At 37.1% G+C, this 20,100-nt stretch overlaps 1 protein-coding gene and 1 pseudogene across 3 annotated transcripts in view; one reads left to right on the top strand and one right to left on the bottom strand.

The window, feature by feature from the left end:
* The window catches only part of STX18 (syntaxin 18), a 124,598-nt gene that overhangs the window by 22,812 nt on the left and 81,686 nt on the right, over positions 1 to 20,100 (top strand). The window lies entirely within an intron of this gene.
* On the bottom strand, positions 12,425 to 13,170 carry LOC117085126 (annotated as a pseudogene).

Below are 20,100 nucleotides of genomic sequence, written 5' to 3' on the forward strand. Positions count from 1 at the left end.
CTTGTTCAATAATTCTACCATGGGGAAAGGGAAAGTAGAAAGTTTTCCAGAGTAGATGATGATTCAACAATTACACCATTTGAACTACTCGTCCTTTTAAAATCTCATTTGAGCATTCCCTTTTTTGCCTATATAGCATTCGGTTCTTCGCAGCTATTTTACAGCTAATGATTTGGTTCTGTTAGGGAGAAGGTAATACATGCTTATTTTTGCAGCATGTTAATTCTATTAACTATTCAGTAACTGACTCAGGAATGGATGGCACCTATTGGTCCCTAGTGGTCTGAAATGGGAAATGCATCTCCTGAAAATTTTCGTTAGGACTTTCCATAAAGCTTAACATTTGACTAGAAACAAAAATGTTAGCAGCTTTAGATAGATTGATTAGGTTATTTAAAGTGTTCCTTGAGCTACAGATGAAGTTAATAATTTTCTTAATCTCTTATTAAAAATAGATGAACTATGTATAAAAACTTGAGTCCTAGATTAGCACCTGTATTTCAAGTCACTTAGGGAATGGAGGAAAATTCTGTAAATGCTTGTGTGTTAAGTATATTGAGTAAACTGTCAGGATTTTTCTCTTTGTCATCTTTTTGTCAGCTTTATCATGCTTAATTTTCAAGAAAATAATGTGTTTGTTACTGTGGTCACACCGTGATTTTGCATTGGCTTATGTATGATATTTTATTGTCTCTGTCCTAGAAAATTATAGCAGTTTTTATGAAGAGTGGTTTGTGGGTTCACACAACCCACTTGGAGTGCCATTTACTATAATTCTCTTCTAAAAGGACCATAAAACATCATGTAAATTGTTTAAAAAGGGAAAGACCTTTTTTGAGACAGGCTAAGAAGAAATCTTTCCAGGCTTTCTTTTGTTTCTTATAGTCAGTTTTATGATTTTAAGCTCCCAATTTATTTAGAGCGCTAATGTCATAAAGTACACGTGTGTATAAGTAAACTGTTGTGAGCTAGAGCTGGGCTAGAACTGGGTGTTGTTGATGCAGTTAATATCAAATTCATTATTTTATAATCTTGTAAGATATGTTTTCTGTGACTTTGGAAATGAAATTAAAGAAATTAAGGAAGAAAGGAAAGGAGAGAGGAAGGAAGGAGTTAATTTATAGCTTGTATATCTTTTTTTTTTTAAACCCTTATGTTTTCTTAAGTAGTGATGTGTTTATAATCTACATTAAGGCACAATTTTTGGTAACCAGTCCTGTGAAACTCACATTTAAATTCACAAATAGATGTACTTAGAGAAATTTTCTTCCTTGGGGGTTTTACCATTTAGATTGGCTTGTTGCACTCAGTTTATATACACTCTTTCGAAGAAAGAATTAAACAGCACAATAACAAGGCCAAAGTTCTGTCATAGTTTTCTATACAAATGCCTTATTCTGATATTATCTTGGCTTTGTACATGAGCTCTAAGGAGAGTAAGGATGGAAATTGTTAATAATTTTCTACAGCATTTACATGGTTCTCTGTGCTTTTAGTCACTTAATACAGGTATGTCTTACGTTTAACAAACTGTTATAAGAAAATTCGTATATACCTGAAATATAAATTGGGGCAGTTGTTCATTTTGCGTAAAGATGTAACACATTTATAATATATTTAAGTTTTAAAGCCACTTCCTTAGCACATGCGAGATCATTATATTTGCAACATTTTATAAGAACACTTATGGGCCAGGTGTGGTGGCTCATGCCTATAATCCCAGCATTTTGGGAGGCCAAGGCAGGCAGATCACAAGGTCAGGAGTTTGAGACCAGCCTGGCCAACACGGTGAAACCTCATCTCTACTAAAAATACAAAAATTAGCCAGGCATGGTGGCAGGCGCCTGTAATCCCAGCTACTCGGGAAGCTGAGGCAGGAAAATTGCTTGAACCCAGGAGGCGGAGGTTGCAGTGAGCCGAGACCGCGCCTACACTCCAGCCTGGGCAACAGAGCGAGACTGTCTCAAAAAAAAATAAAAACTAAAAAACACTTATAAAGGGAATGGTGATTGCTATATTCATGTAGGTAGTGAAATGAACATTTGTCTCTGTAAAATATTATCTTCTTTTGAAATTAGTGGTTTTTAAAAACACAGGATTATCTGTGTGGTTTAGAAACTCTTGGTTTTATAACAAGAAGAGGTTATAAGTAAATCACGTTTATGCATTTAGTAAAGAGTGTTAGTAAAATTGCTAGATTTTCTTGAACATGGTTATAAATTTTTTTGTTTTAATTATAAAGCTTTCTGCATACATGTGTGACTTTATGAAGAATGTCAACTTAGGTTTTAATTATTTGACTATAAATTCCCCTTTTCCTTATGTGTGAAAACACACCACCAACAAAAATCCAACTTCCTAAAATATACAAACTTTTGGGGATTATTCTTTATTCTACACTGTCTTCATATTATTTTTCTGACGTTGGGGTGTTTCTATTTAGTATCACAGTAGCTAACTGAAGTAAATTTGGGGAATAGAAAATGAAGCTATAATTGGAAAGGAGATTTTGAAAAAACAGGAGCACCTGATGTCATGATGTCGGTGGGAATAAGGGGAAGAATGTACTGATAAGCCCCAGTACCGCTGGTTCGGAACAGCCCTGGGAATTCTATAGCTATTTTCCAAAGGATTATTTGATTGATACAGTCGGGACTTCCTGTGACCAAATCTCAGCCTAAGAACCAACTTTCTGTGATAAAGTATACTAAGCAAAGAAGACTGTGGCATTGTAATCGATGTTACTGAGTATGCCACAAATGTTCATACAAATTTTTTGTATTGTCAGTGCTATTGCATAAATCGTTTTAATATGGGATGTTTGGAAATAAGATAGGCACTACACTGAAGGGACCAAATACTGAATTCTCCAAGTTAGATACTATTTTTCCCTATGAATTTATAATATATTGCTATATAATAGCATCATTATTACTGCAAGTGATACAGAATGTTATGTTTAGAGTTTTTCTTTTTTTTTAAATTGGAAAATAGTTTTAATGTTAGCACAGACAAAATATTTCCTATTTATTTATAGTTATTAAATAAAAATACGTAGCACTTTAGTCAAGAATGCATTGTTTTATAAATTATTCGGTTGCAAGTATCTATCTAAGATTACTTTGCTTACAACTTAAATGCAGCATGTTGATGTTTCCTTGTTTCTGTTTTTACTTGAGTCAGCTAGAAAATATTTTTCATGGACTTTGTATATAGCTAAAGATTTTTTTCTTATGTGAAAATCATCAATATGGCCAATTCCTGTTGGAAAAGAGGCATAATTTTTCAATTTTTTCCTCCAAAACTGCAACTTCAGAAAATATGTAAGAGATGTAGCAATTAACCTACATGCACATTTATAATACTAGAAAATGGGCAGCTAGTTATATTCAAAGACAGGATCTGATAGGCCCAAATTGCTTAAAACATCACAGTTATTGAAGATATACCCCAGGGAATTTGAGAAACCATTTAACAGATGAAAGTACATTTTGAAAAGTCTGACCTTACAGGCAATCATAAAATGAATCAAAACAGTGCTTTTTTCCCCCTGAAATGTACAGAGCCCATCTGTGTCTAATCCAGTAATTATAGACTGTGTTCAATTACCTTTTCAAACTTGGAGCAGACTGGAGACTAGGCAGTGAACAAACATAGGGTTTTGTCTAGACCTCAATTGACCACAGTCTAAAACTTGAATTTATATCTAATTTTATTTTTTGTTTGGTTTGATAGTTCTTAAAGGATTCATTTTTGCTACTTGGTGTTTTGCCTTCTAGATTTGAGAAACTGCCTTTTCTCATCACAAAAGGTTTTGTATCAGCTATAGCTTATGCTGTAATCAGATGCTGTTTTCGGAATACTTATTCTTGTCTGCAAATCAATAATTTGCACTGGAGAAAAGACTGCATGGGGTGGGGGAAGGGATTTTACCAGTGAGTAGTAATTTTTTTAAGTAGCCTTTAAAATGTTGCTGCTGACTATAACTCTTTTTTATGTGCTAGGAAAAAATAATTTATTTTCTTCTTAAATTTAGAAAACTATAGGTAATTTCCAGTTGCTTTGTACACTTAATGTCTCCAAAAATATGTGTAGACTGCTAAAGTACGTCTGTCTCTCTTTTATCAAATGTCTTATAGTTTTTTCTGGGCACACATTTTTATTTCATTTACTAATCAGACTGGTATCCAATATAAGAGACAGTGTATAGTATTCAAAGTCCATTTCAAATCATTTCTCTTAATAAAGTCAATTTATGATCTGATGAATCTTTGAGTAAGAATTAATTACCATGAACCACCACAGCCAATTCAAAGTATTTAAATTTTATCCGGGAACCTTGGCTGTTCAAGTTTATCTTAAAACACAAGGCAAACAAAAGATGACCACAATTTTTAGAACTGCTTATGTGGTAGTCAAAGCCTTTTTTTCCATTATTTAGTATTCGCAGTTATTCACATTGCAATTAGCACTGGAAATAAATGTTTTGAGGTATTATTAGAAGTAATCATTGCATATTAAGCCATGAATTTTTCTAGAAATTTTACAACCATTCCTAGTATGTTATATTAATAAGTTTTATTCTTTTAGGTCTCACTAGCCTTTGGAACTTTTAAGGACTTTGTCATTGGGGAGAGAAGCAGTTTTATTTGGTTGCATGAATGTACTTTCTGAGAATTATACGGAGAAAGTGAAACTTAAAGAGGATTACAAGTACCTTATGTTGAATGTTTTCATGAGACGTTTACTTGCAAACACTTGGATAATATGATTTCCTTCCCTCCTTCCAAACTATATTCCAAACAATAGTTTATCGAACTATTGTTATAATTAGCCTCCATTGTGTGCTTCTTAGGATCTTCATAGAGAAGGCAAAAGATTAGTCTTCCTATCTGGGAACTTGAGAGACCCTTTGAATCCTCTTTCATATACCCCCTTATCTGATCCGAAGAAAGCATTCTCTAGTCTTTCTCTTTTTTTTTTTTCCACAGACCAGAGCCCCCTCCTAGTTCCTGCTGTCATTACCTAATGTATGGGTACTTCCTTTGGTGGTTTGGATTTTATATTCGTTGATTCGTTGATTAACCTGTTTATGCCACTTCCACTGGATTGTAAGCTCCTTCAGATCAAAGACTAGATGGATGTTATCCTATCCCATTGTGTTACTGCTTAAAACACAGTGCCTGGCTTGTGACAGGCACTTGCTCCTTGTTGACCAAATGAGGACAGAGTGGATCATCCATTTGGGATCTTAGTATTGAAAGGTAGGAGTGAAGGATTTTTAAAAGTTAGTAGAAATCACATCTAAGTAACATATAACTCTCTTTTTTGCCATAACCAAATAACTGAACAATAGAACTTTTTAAAATTTCTCACTTTAAATTTTTTTAATGAGACCAATGATAGAATGAATTTTATTCATGAATAAAATTTATCCATTAAATTTTATCCATTTTCCATGGAAGCTGCACTATCTGTTGCTGTGCTTAAGAAGTTGATAGCTTTACTTACGGCAATTTTTATGCAACTGCTTTCTCCATCTGCTGTGAGAAGACTGAGAAACATTTTTCTGATTCATATATCTACTATATCTTTTTCTTTGTGATTCATAAAGAAGCCTTCAGAAAGAGTCAGTCAACAATATTGAATACTTACTACTTTCAAGGTGCCGCTTGATACAGTGAAGCCGTAATATACAAGTCCTGGCCATGTGGATTTTGAAGTGTGTGGTTGATGATCACGTCTCCTTTAGGCTGGATTCTCACCTGCAATGGAAGGTGCCCTCTCAACAGTTCTTTCTCCAGTACTGACTCTTAACATAATTGCATGTCCTTACCCCCACTGAGGTCTTCAGTGTCTTTATCACACCCCTGCCCTCAGGTTAAAAGGGGAAGAAATCACATCATTTATAAAAGCAGTGATGGAACATCGGTCTTTATAAGAAAAAAACAGAAGTTTGTGATTGCCTGATCACAGTCAACTGGCAATTCATTACCGCCATAGCAAGGAGATATATATCCCAGACCTCTGGCTTTGCTGTCAATATTGAGTGCTGGGGTGGTTTTGACTCAGCATTAAAAATTTCATCAGCCGTGCTGTTTTGTCAGGTATCTGTTTAAGATGTAGCAGTGTGATTTTTACTAACTTGATTTTAGAGGTTTTCAATGTGTCACATTTAAATAATCTACTTATGACCTTTGAAAATATCACTATACCTTTATGTTGCTCACCAGGGAATGTGGCCCTTAAGAGCAACCATAAGATCCAAGAACAGCAGTGAGAGCCATGACCATAAGATGACTTCCACGAAGCAGTCTAACTCTGTTGGTTGAAATCCCCCACACTTTCCTTTCCTTCTTCAAACCTTTTTCTCTGTAGTTTGATTATGATTGGCTCCTGGCTGGATGAAGTGGTGCTGCTTCTGGGATAAAACTGTAATCAGGCACTTGAGTCTACTTCTACTGGAAGATCCCAGATGAATGGGAAACCCTATGAGCTCTGGCTTGCCTAGGCAAAGCTGAGATTTGAGATCCAGACCAGACAGGAGCCCATCCTCTATCTGAATCTCCACTCTCAAAATACAGGTACTTCTTTACTTAACATAGAACCAAATTTCTGAGATTTCCTAAAGAGACAATCAGGGAAGGATTTCCTGTGTCTGTCTCCTCTCATTCTTTGGGAAGTCTTAAAATTTTTCAGCTTAGACTGCTTCCTTCTTTAAATTCTAAATGGAATGCCCTTATGTCTGTTTGATATGTATATTATTATTATATTCCTGGATTTTATTCTCAAACCCAGTTGGAGTTTCAAGACAAACAGTTGGTTTTCTGTCAGCCCACAAATTGAGCAATGGTTGGTCAATTATGGTCTTCTGTTGATTGAGGCAGAGTCACATGTTAAAAGTATATTTTATTAATAGCCCACAAAACATACCAACTGCCAGCTTTTTGCCATGTCTAACTTTGAGCAATATTTAGTGACAATATTCCCAGTTTTCATTTGTAGATTTCTTAAATGTGTCATCCAGAAAGTCACTTTAAGATACGTTGGTGAAAAAACCTTCAAGCTTAGATATTGTGTAATCTGCTTAGCTACTTACCAACTCATGCTTCCCAGAGTACTGACTCACAAACGTGCCTCAAATGCAGAAAAGCTAATCTAGTTTGGTATTATAAAGGACTGTTAATGTCCTGGCTGTTTGCTCTATGATGTGCTGGTTAATCAGCAGTAGATGATTGTGGCAGATACCTATCCTTGGTCCCGAAACCACCCTTCTGTCAACAATAGTACCTTCCTTCTTCCTGGGAACTGATCCCCCACTCTGGCTTCAATCGAGTGGTTTCAGTACAAGCTGCTGTGTTTCCATAATATCTTCTACCCTCGAGGTCACAGACCAGAGGTAGCAACCAGACTCAAATCAGGCCAATCAGAACCCTTTCCTAAGGTTTTTTAAAGTTGAATTAGGAAAAAGAATTATTCTTAGTCCAGAGGCCTGGATTTCAGCAAACAAAGCTCAGGAGCTTTTGGTGGCCAGTTTTCATTGCTGAGCTGCAATGAGAAAATTAAGGCTAAAATGCAGACAAAACAAGTAGGAGTTAAGAGAGTTCTAGAGGAGTTTTAAATATCTGGTTTAGTTGTTTCAGAGACTAGCAATATCCTTGCCCTTCCCATCTTTTGATCATTTAAACTAGTGGCTCTTGCAATTTTGCTTCTAGGGGATATTTGCCAATATCTGGAGACATTTTTGGTTATTACACCTAGGGGGCTGCTACTGGCATCTAGCAGAAAGAGGCCAGGGATGCTGCTAAATATTCTGCAATGTACAGTTCTCCCACAAACACCCTCGCCTCCACCCCCAAACAAAGAATTATCCAGTCCAAAATGTCAATAGGGCTTAGGTTGATAAAACCTGAACTTTAACCCATCCTTCATGTATTACCTTAGTATTTTTCAAATCTTCTCTCCTTCTGCTTTGGAAAGCTAACTAGAATTAGTTTATGTTTAAGAGGACCTTGGCCGGGCGCGGTGGCTCAAGCCTGTAATCCCAGCACTTTGGGAGGCCGAGACGGGCGGATCACGAGGTCAGGAGATCGAGACCATCCTGGCTAACACGGTGAAACCCCATCTCTACTAAAAATACAAAAACTAGCCGGGCGAGGTGGCGGGCGCCTGTAGTCCCAGCTACTCAGGAGGCTGAGGCAGGAGAATGGCATAAACCCGGGAGGCGGAGCTTGCAGTGAGCTGAGATCCGGCCACTGCACTCCAGTCCGGGCGACAGAGCGAGACTCCGCCTCAAAAAAAAAAAAAAAAAAAAAAAAAGAGGACCTTAACCTAGGGGTGCACACACACACACACACACACACACACACAAATCATGAGTGTTGTTTGGTGATTGTACATATTTTCAGCCCCATATTTAAGATTTTTCAGTTTATAGCTGCCCTAGTATACAAATATCCCATCACCCAGGTTTAGAAGGACTATTGATCTCCCTACCATATAGATTCAAATAGATATTTCTAGGCTGCCTTGGGTACCTAAACAATACATATTCCAAACTGTTGAAGCAAAGGCTATTCAGGAATTGCTACTAGAATTGCATCAAAATTATGCTGTCCTCCCTGAGATTTCTTTTACGATTAATATTCAACTCATATATTAGAGATGAAATCACTGTTTTTAGGAATGATTATGATAAAAATCAAACATTCAGTTTCATAGAACAAAACATAGCTGTCGTATGAAGTCCTTGATAAAGTATTGCTGGCACAAGGAACTGTGAGGGTCCACATTAGCATAGTCTGGACAAGCTACATTCCTTTTTGAAACTGTCAGAATGCATTGTACCTTTGATTCATCTTCCAACCCACATACAAGCCATGGCATGGATTTCTTGTTTTAAATTTTTTAAATTTTACTTTAAGTTCTAGGATACATGTGCAGAATGTGCAGGTTTGTTTTATAGGTATACATGTGCCACGGTGGTTTGCTGCACCTGTCAACCCGTCATATAGGTTTTAAGCCCTGCATGCATTAGGTATTTTTTTTTTTTTTTTTTGTATTTTTTAGTAGAGACGGGATTTCACCGTGTTAGCCAGGATGGTCTCGATCTCCTGACCTTGTGATCCGCCCATCTCGGCCTCCCTAAGTGCTGGGATTACAGGCTTGAGCCACCATGCCCGGCCGCATTAGGTATTTGTCCTAATACTCTCCCTCCCGCTTGTCCCCCACCCCACAACAGGCTCCAGTGTGTGTTGTTCCCCTCCCTGTGTCCATGTGTTCTCCTTGTTCAACTCCCACTTATGAGTGAGAACCTGTGGTATTTGTTTTCTGTTTCTTTGTTAGTTTGCTGAAGATAATGGCTTCCAGTTTCTTCCATGTCCCTGCAAAGGACATGATCTCATTGTTTTTTATGTCTGCATAGTATTCCATGGTGTATATATGCCACATTTGCTTTATCCAGTCTATCCTGGGCATTTGGGTTGGTTCCATGCCTTTGCTATTGTAAATAGTGCTGCAATAAACATACATGTGCATGTGTCTTTATTGTAGAATAATTTATAACCCTTTGGGTATACACCCAGTAATGAGATTGCTGGGTCAAATGCTATTTCTGGTTCTAGATCCTTGAGGAATCTCCACACTGTATCCCACAGTGGTTGAACTAATTTACACTCCCACCAGCAGTGTAAAAATGTTCCTGTTTCTCCACAGCCTCTCCAGCATCTATTGTTTTCTGACTTTTTAATAATTGCATGTCACGGATTTCTTGATGGACAGATTGATGAAAATAATGTTAGTGAATGACTTGACAAGGAGGATCTGAGACATTTATCAGGTGCCTGCAAGTTAATTATCTAGATTAAGACCCAGATTTAAGATTACTTATATTTTACACATAATCTGTTTTTCCTAACTTTCTTTTTTTTTTAAAAAAAAAACTATGGGGATGATCTGTGTTTCTCTTCCTGCCTTCCTCCATTGCTTTGGTTAAACTAAAGTTAAACTAGCAGAGTATTTTGTGAAGCTGAGTTTCTCTTTCTGTCTCTCTCTTTGGCACACAGTTGACACATAGTAGGCACCCATTATAAAATGCTCATAAAATGATGCGTGGTGATTTCCTGCAGTCCCCTAGCTCTAAATATTCTCTGTAGTCCAGTAACTCCCAGATTTATATTTCCAGGTCAGACCTCTTTGAAACCCTACACTTAGAAACATCTATAGATGTCTTCCTGCCTGACATTATTTCTGTTACCTGAGGATCTAATAGACAATTTCCTTGCTGTTCATCACACATGCTTGATACACACCTGTCTTAGGGCCTTTGTACTTACTGTTTCCTCTACTTGGAATGTTTTTCCTCAAATATCTGCCTGGAGATATCTGTCTGCATAACTTTTACTTCTCCTCCAAACATTTTCTTGTATGTCATCTTTTCAATAAGTTCATCCTGACCACCTTGTTGAAAATTAGAATTCACTTTTTCCCTACATGCTTCCTAGATTTCCCTTACCTTGCTTTACTTTTGCTTTTTGTCCCGTAACACTTATCACCACTTACCATACTTTGTTAACATACTTACTCTTGATTTTAACATATTGATTGTACTTATTGTTTATTATTTGTCTAAAATATGGCTGGATTGTAACCAAAACCCATGATCATTTAAATAAGGGTCTTTTGATTCCAAGTTAAATTTTTGTTACGAGACAACCTACAGAATGGGTGAAAATTTTCGTAATCTATCCATTCGACAAGGGTCTTATATCCAGAATCCACAAGGAACTTAAACAAATTTATAAGAAAAAAAAACCCTTTAAAAAGTGGGCAAAGGAATAAACAGACACTTCTCAAAAGAAGATACACATGCAGCCAACAAACATATGAAAAAAAGCTCAACATCACTGATCATTAGAGAAATGCAAATCAAAACCACAGTGAGATACCATCTCATGCCAGTTAGAATGGCAATTACTAAAAAGCCAAAAAACAACAGATGTTGACGAGGTTGTGGAGAAAAATGAATGCTTTTACACTGTTGGTGGGAGTGTAAATTACTTCAACCATTGTGGAAGATGGTGTGCCAATCCTCAAAGAACTAGAGGCAGAAATACCATTTGATGCAGCGATCCCATTAGTGGGTATCTACCCAAAGAAATATAAATCATTCTGTTATAAAGATACATGCATGCATACATTCATTGCAGCACTATTCACAATAGCAAAGACATGGAATCAACCTAAATGCCCATCAATGATAGACTAGATAAGGAAAATGTGGTACATATACACCATGGAATACTATGCAACCATAAAAAGGAACACGATCATGTCCTTTGCAGGGACATGGATGGAGTTGGAAGCCATTATTCTCAGCAAACTGACACAAAAACAGAAAACCAAACATTGCCTGTTCTCATTTGTAAGTGGGAGCTGAATGATAAGAACACATGGACACGTGGGGGAGCAACACTCACTACGGACTGTCGAAGTGGGGACTGGTGGGAGGGAGAGCGTCAGGAAGAATAGCTAATGGATACTGGGCTTAACTCCTAGGTGATGGGATGATCTGTGCAGCAAACCACCATGGCACACGTTTACCTATGTAACAGGCCTGCACATCCTGCACATGTACCCCAGAACTTAAAACTTGAAGAAAAAAATTTTTTTTGTTGTTACACAGTAGTTCCTTCTTGTTAACTTCAAAATAATCCTGACATTTTAGAATCTGGCACTCCTGGTCTCCAAGTAACAAACTTCATATATATATGTTTTTATATAATCTTTGTGCAACACACACAAAAAACAAGATTTTCACCGAACTTTTGGGATGCTGTCAAGTGAAATACAGGATATGTGCCATAAATGGGAGGCAAGAAGTGACAGTTCAGAGATAGGTTGTTGTATTCTAGAGAAGCAAAACTGGGAGATATGGTGAGGTCCACATATGACATACTTAAGACACCACGAACAGACAAAAACAAAAACAAAATAACGGTGGTTTCAGATATGAGCCCTAAGTTGAAGTCCTAAAAGCAGATGCTTTTCACATGGGCACTTCAGTGTCCTGTGCACTAGGGGGAGTGTCAGCCATGATGCATTTTATTTAGTGGTGATTAATAATTCTCCTGAGCACTGATAGAAAGCTAGCTAGTATTGAAGTTAAAAACATCCTATATTTGGACTCAGAATGCCTTTTACTTTTGTGTTAGGATAATAGCTAAGGTCATTTGTTCTGAGGTTGCCTCTGTGGCATGGTGACCGATCAGTGGTAAGCATGCAGTAAATATGGAATGCTTCCTTTCCAGGCTAGAACATAAGGGACTAGGAGACTTGTATATTTTTCTAGCTAGCTGCCGCTTTGTAACTTTTTTTTTTTTTTTTTTTTTTTTACTGTGAATACTGTGAATATATTTTATTTAGTCATTTTTGTTTACAATTGAAACTCTGGGAATTCAAAATTAACATCCTTGCCTGTGAGCTTCTTAGAGACACCAGAAAAAGTTTCAACCTGTGTTCCATGTTGTTCTGCTGGGCTTTGTCCAAACGAATCTTTTTGAGCTGGCTGCCATCCAGTTTCATGTGGATTCTCTTGCCCACAATTTCACTTGGGAAGATCAAGTCCTCAAGGATTGCGTCGTGCACGGCTGTCAAGAGAACGCTCCTGGGATGCTTTTGCTTATTTTTTGTGTGGCTCTTTCGAATTGGCTTAGGCAGAATTCTCCTCTGAGTGATAAAGACGATATGCTTTCCACTGAACTTTTTCTCCAGCTTGCATGCTAGCCGGACTTGGATTTTCTGAAACGATTTCAGTTGAGGAATGGGAACAAAGATTATGATAGCTTTCTGACCACCACCAACTTCAATTTCCTTGGCTGCCTATATAATATTCAGCTCTGTGAGCTGAGCCTTGAGGTCCGAGTTCATTTCCAGCTCCAGAAGAGCCTGGGAGATGCCGGACTCTTAACAGTACACTGTGAAGTGTGGGTTGTTTACCCTCATAATTGCATGGCTGACTGAGAGCTGCTGTCGAGCATCAAGAGGGAGTGTCATACTGCACATCGCAAGCAACACAGTGTACTGTGTTGCCAGCATTCTTTGGAACTCATCTGGCTTCTCGCCACTGGGCTTCACGATCTTGGCGCTCCAACCGAACATGGCCTTCTCCTTGCTGAGCACAGGCTTAGGAAGAGCTGCTTTTTTAAAATTTAAGTGTTATTTGTATTAACATACAGTAAGCTTGACCTTTTTGCTAATACAGTTCTATGAATTTTAGCATTTTATGTACAATAGTCCCATCCCCCACCTTATCCATAGTTTAATTTTCCACAGTTTCAGTTACTCGTGGTCAGCTGTGGTTTGAATTTTATCCTCTCACTTCATCACAGAAAGAAAGGTGAGTACAGTACAATAAGATACTTGGAGAGAAGGAGACCACATTCATATAACTTGCGAGAATTCTTCTGTTTTATTATTATTGCATTTATTCTCTAACTGTACCTAATTTGTAAATTAAACTTTATCGTAGGTATGTATGTATAGAAAAAACATAGTATCTATAGAGTTCAATGCTATCTTTGGTTTCAGGCATCCACTGGGGGTCCTGTACTCTCTCCCTGTGTGTGTATGTGTGTTTTATATAACCATTTCACAATTAGGATGCAGAACAGTTCCATCTGCCTTCAGAAACTCCCATGCTGTCCTTTTGTAGTCACCGCCACTCCCCTGAACCCACAAACTGTTCTCCATTGCTATAATTTTGTCTTTTCAATAACATCGTATAAATGGGATCGTATATACCCTTTGAAACTGACTTCTTTTAGTCAGCATAATGCTTTTAAGGTTGATTCTAGATGTGTGTTTATCAATAGTTCCTTCTTTATTACTAAGTACTATCCGTTATATGGAGGTACTACAATTATCTATCACCTGTTGAAGGACATTTGGGTTGTATCTAGTTTTTGGCAATTAGGAATAGAACTGCTACAAATGTTTGTGTGCAGGTTTTTGCATGAGCATACATTTTCATTTCTCTAGGGCAAATACCTAGGGGTAAGATTCCTAGGTGAGTGTATGTTTAATGGTATAAGAAACTGCCTTACACAAATGTTCATAGCAGCATCATTCATAATAATCAAATAGTGAAAACAATCTGAGTGCTCATCAGCTAATGAATGGATAAATAAAATGTATATCCATACAATGGAATATTATTTGGCAATAAAAAATGAAGTACTGATACCTGCTACAATATGGATAAACCTTGAAAATATGCTAAGTTAAAAAAAAAAAAACAGGAACAAAGGGCCACCTATTGCATAATTCCATTTACACATAGTCTCCAACTTATTAAGGTTCAGGACATGATTTTTCAACTTTCACAGTGCTGTAAAAGTGATAAGCATTCAGTAGAAACCATACTTGATTTTTTGTTTTTGTTTTTTGAGACAGAGTCTCTGTCACCCAGGCTGGAGTGCAGTGCTTGATGTCAGCTCACTGCAACCTCCACCTCCCAGGTTCAAGCGATTGTCATGCCTTAGCCTCCTGAGTAGCTGGGATTACAGATGTGTACCACCATGCCTGGCTGATTTTTTTTTGTTTGTTTGTTTGTTTTTAAGCAGAGATGGGGTTTTGCCATGTTGGCCAGGCTGGTATCGAACACGTGGCCTCAAGTGATTCGCCTGCCTTGGCCTGCCAGAGTGCTGGAATTATAGGCATGAGCCACCGCCCCCAGCCCATACTTCGAGTTTTGGATTTTGATTTTTTCCCAGGCTAGCGATGTGCAGTATGTCACTCCCTTTTGATGCTGGGCAGCAGCTCTCAGTCAACCATGCAATTATGAGGGTAAACAACCCATACTTTACAGTGTACTGTGTTGCCAGCATTCTTTGAATATGATTTTGTCCAACTGTAGGTAAATACTTCAATAAGTGTACTGAGCACACTTAAGGTAGGCGAGGCTAAACTGTGATGTTTGGTAGGTTAGGTGTATTAAATGCATATTTGTCTTCCCATATTTTCAATTTATGATGGATTTATTGGGACATAACCCCACCATAAGTGAAGGAATCACTGTATGTGAAATGTCCAGAGCAGGCAAATCCATAGAGTCAGAAAGTAAATCGGTTGCCCAGAATTGCGGATGTTGGGGGAAATGGGGAGTGACCACTAATGGGTATGGGATTTTGGGGGTGATGAAAATGTTCTAAAATGGATTGGGGAGATATGATTGCACAACTTTCGAATATACTAAAAACCATGGAATTGCACAATTTACATGGATGAATTGTTTGCTATGTGAATTAGAGCTCAATAAGGCTACTATTTTTTTTAAACTGCTGTTTATTTTCTATCGTGGCTGTACAATTTTGTGCTCCCAACAACAATGTATGAGAATTCCAGTTATTCCACATTCTCACCAGCACTTGGTATTGTTAGTATTTTAAAACTCATTTTTAATTTAGTTTTTTGTTTTCTTAGTTTTGAGTTTGAGAGTACTTTGTACGTTCTGAACAACAAGTCCTTTGTCATGTGTATAATTTACAAATATTTTCTCTTAGTCTCCCATTTAACTTCACTTTTCCTTCTCTGAAAGTAAATACTTCTTGCTGAGTTTCGAGTGATATCAGAGCTTTATTGTCTGTGTACTCCTGTATCCTGAGTGCCTCATAGAGTCTGGCACAGAACAGATATTCAGTTAATATTTGATGGATGAATGAATGAATGAATGAATGCGCTGTTTTCACTGATAACAGATTTTTTTTTTCTGAGAAATAATAAATATATAAGAAGTAAATCTGAGTAGATCATTTTCCAGATTAAAACATTTCCTTCCAGGCATCTCTTTAGAAAAAAAAAATAAGTAATATCTACTATAGATTAGAAAGCATGGCATGATCCAGCTTGATTTGTTGAACATTTCATGTTCTCCTCCACCTCACAGCCTTTACATATGCTGTTCCTCTGTTTCAGAGAGCTCTCATGGTATGCTTATGTTTTTGCTTCATAGAATTTTATTTGTAAATATTTGTTTAGTGTTTTTCTTCCTACCAGGTGTGTAAGTCAGTGACCTTTACACATTTTTATTCATGTATATTCCCTAAAAGAATTTTGAAAAAAACCTGAGTAACCTCTCATATATATCTATCAATCTGACATCTGTAATTCTTCATTGTAAGTTTAAATAATTGCAAAAGATATAATTTTCAGTGCGCTATAAAACTTGACATTTTAAGCGGAACTAAAAAGTTCCACTCTTTTAAATGTATCTCATGGAATCTGAATACCATATTTGATATCCACCATCATTTGTTGAAAAAAAATTCTTAAAAAAACTTTACAGTCGTCAGTTTTACAACCTTTTTCTCCTTGAACTCACATTTCCATTTCATTTTCCCCACATATTGTCCTATCCCAGTTTATGCTTGGAAATGTTTTCTTAATTTTTATTAAAGTAATTTTTGGGGAACAGATTGTTTTTGGTTACATGGATAAGTTCTTTAGTGGTGATTTCTGAGATTTTGGTGCTCCCATCACCCAGAAATATTTTATTGATCATTTTATCATATTTTTGTGCCACAGAAATAGATATGCAAATTGAAATTTAATTTTCAAAAAAATTTCCAATAATGACCGAAAGTCTCTAAGTGTTGTATGTTGCGTTGTTCTGTGTTGAGTTACCTTTGTAATTATTACTAGTGTATGTGGATTAAACGACAACAGTAAAAATACACTATTTTATCAGTAGAGCATCTCAAGGTGTTGCATGGGTTTAGTTTTTGCTACCTAGGTTGAGTGCAAGTAGACGAATATCACTTTTTTAAAGAATATGACAAGGTTTAATATCAATTTCATTCTTAGCTTTCATTTCTTAGAGACGTAAGAGCTGAGAACCCTCGTTTACATAAACAAGGAGATAAGAAGGGAGCTTTTGTTAGGGCACTGCCACTACAGTCACTTCTTGGAACTTCCTCTGAATTACATGCCAAAACTGCATTAACTTTTTTTAGTGACCTGTCAGACGACAACTCAGTTAGATTCTCTATTAATTTTGTTGGATGGAAAAAAATTGGGAGCCTTTGACTTGTGAGAGGCTCTGTTGTCCAGTCATTAGAGTCATTCACGTTCTCAGCTTCCCCAAGATTTCTGAGCGTTGTTATGTTTGAGGTTTTTATATCTGGGATGGTGCAGCATAGTGGGGGCGGGTTTGGTGAGAACTCTGTGTTCTGAAGTAGGAGAAGGAGATTGCATCGGGCATGTGGGAAAGTAGAGCCGATGAAATGTGGGTTATGGCAGGTTCTCATGCAGAGCTGCGTAGGAAGAAGACAGATGAAGGTTGGGGATCTAGACATCAGTTCCCTTAAAATTACGTGTGCCCCACGCACCTTAGCAATTCAGCCTCCACTTCCAGGGATGCCCATCCCTCCACTGTGTGGACTGCTGCTGAAAGCTACAACAGGGCAAAGAGCTGTGTGTGTGTGTGTGTGTGTGTGTGTTTTCTTCAACACAATTTCCTCAACTCAAGGCATCTAGTAATAACTCAATAAATTTTTTTTTCACTGATAATGAATACTGGGAAAAACTTTTTATGTAAAATTTGACTCCAAACCTGTGAACCTTTTCAGTTTCATTTGAAAAGATATAAAAGGGAAAGTTTTATCCTTGAGTAGTCTTTTATGCCATGAAGTTAATTTTCAAGAACAGAAATATTCTTTTACAAGTAAAGTTTTTATTGACTCCTAGCTTCTTGCTAACTTAGTAACACTGCCAATTTCCCTAAATTCTTTTTCTCTGTTTTCCCAATTACATTGTTTTAGGTAGTTTTTACTGTTTTTCAAGTAGTAAGGTTCCACTCAAATTCTTTACTAAAACAATGTTAGGGTGTTTTTGGTACATTTTATACTAATGTAATTTTCACAAGATTAAAAAAATAGTGCTGTTGTTTGTTTCCCTTTGGCCTATAGTGCTTTCGAGGTATCTGGCAGATACTTTTAGGTATATTACACCTCATAGAAGTCTTTGTGTGTACATCGAATGAGTATGTTCTATGCTGTTTAGACATATTAACTGCAGATTGACAGCTTCATCTTTCTGATAATGTGCAGGTTCTTAATGCTTAGGAGTATCCTGGAGGTTTCTGTTTTTCTGAGAAAATCTAATACAGATTTTCAGTTGCCTTTTAAAATGCTATACTTCTCTAGGAAACCTTAATTTAATGTAGCATCTGGTTTTCTGTGAAGTTACAAGTTTGAATCAGAATTTCCAGCTGTGGAATCTAGTTTTATGGAGCCTGAATTGAGAATCAAAAACTGGGTTGTGTATTTAAATACCAGAAGTAAATGTTATCTTTCTTTTTATAAAACAGCATGGCAATTGTATTTAAGTATTTCCAATTTGCAGAATTATTGTTCATGAACTGCTTCCAGAGAAGCAAGATTAAATAACATCTGAACAGCTTTAAGTGAATAGGTTACATTATATTCTTCTGTTAGTGTCTTGTGAACCTAAACTCGGTGTCTCCACAGCAGAAGATAAGAATCATAGAATGTTAGAACGCAGAATAGCCTGAGAGGTCATGTAGTGTGACTCCCCTCATTTTCCAGATGAGGAAACTGAGGTCTTATTTTCCCTCGTGTAGAGAAGATATTAATAATTACTAACGAGTTAAATAATTGGGTTTAATTGCATTGGAATAATCATGCTGTTCACTGTTTTAAAATGCAGTCATTCTGACAGACAGTGAGAGGGAGTTGGCAGCAATGGTCCCAGAGTGTGGCCTGCCTGCCTAGGAGGCTGGGAGGGGTGCTGTGAGGCAAACAGAATGAGAAACCATGTAGCAAAAATGTGGCTATGTTTTCAGAGATGCTCCTAACTTTTAACTTTGTAACTCCTTTTTAAAGCTGTTATGTTAAGGAATGACAAAATCAGACAAAGGTTTAGTGTACAAAAATACTCTGGTATAGTTTGGCAAAAAGATGTTCATTACAGCATAATTTGTCCTTATAAAAAATTAGAAGAAACAAACTAGGTGTCCAACAACAGAGAAGCTGTTAAATTATGGTAAAATTTTTATTGTATTTTATTTTTTTTGAGACAGAGTCTTGCTGTTGTTGGCCTGGGCTGGAGTGTAATGGTGCCATCTCAGCTCACTGCCACCTCCATCTCCTGGGTTCCAGCAGCTGTCCTGCTTCAGCCTCCCAAGTAGCTGACGGTACAGGCACCCACCACCATGCCCGGCTAATTTTTGTGTTTTTTAGTAGAGACAGGGTTTCACCATGTTGGTCAGCCTGGTCTTGAACTCCTGGCCTCAGGTGATCCACCAGCCTTGGCCTCCCAAAGTGCTGGGATTACAGGCGTGAGCCACCGTGCCTGGCCAAATTATGGTAAATTTAAACAATGAAATGTTATGTAGCCATTAAAGGTAATTTTTTAGAAGAATTTGTAACTTCAAGTGGATGTACTCATTACGTTGTTGAGTATAGTAAGTAAAATATAGAAATTACATGTCATATGGTTTGCTTATGTGAGGGCCATACGGTCATCCCTTGGCATCCTCAGGGGATTGGTGTCAGGACTGCCTGTGGATACCAAACTCTGTGGATGCTCAGGTCGCTGATAAAAAGGTGTAGTATTTGTGTATAACCTACAGACATCCTCCTGTTTATTTCTCTGGATTACTTATAAAACCCAATACAATGTATGTACTTCGTGAATAGTTGTTATGCTGTTTTGGTTAGAGAATAGTAACAAGAAAAAAATCTACACATGTTCAGTACAGGTGCAACCATCCTTTTTAAAAAATATTTTCCATCTGTGGTTGGGGAACCCATGGCCGCACAGGGTCAAGTTATATGCATAAAATGGAAAAGAATATATTACAGTGATGAAAGAGTTTCTTTCTAGGTGATGTTACTATGGACTGATTTTATTTTCCTCCTTGTATTTTGCATATCTCATAAACTCTCCACTGTAAGCAGAAAATAAGGTTGGAGAAAAGAAATTTTAAACATAATTGAAGAGCTACATTTTTTTGTGACACCAAGTGATAGAAAACTCTGAAAATCCCATTGGAGATAGGATCATAGACACATAGTCCCTGAT

Source organism: Trachypithecus francoisi, unplaced genomic scaffold (genome assembly GCF_009764315.1).
Source record: "Trachypithecus francoisi isolate TF-2019V2 unplaced genomic scaffold, Tfra_2.0 Lachesis_group1, whole genome shotgun sequence".
Classification (NCBI taxonomy): Eukaryota; Metazoa; Chordata; class Mammalia; order Primates; family Cercopithecidae; genus Trachypithecus; species Trachypithecus francoisi.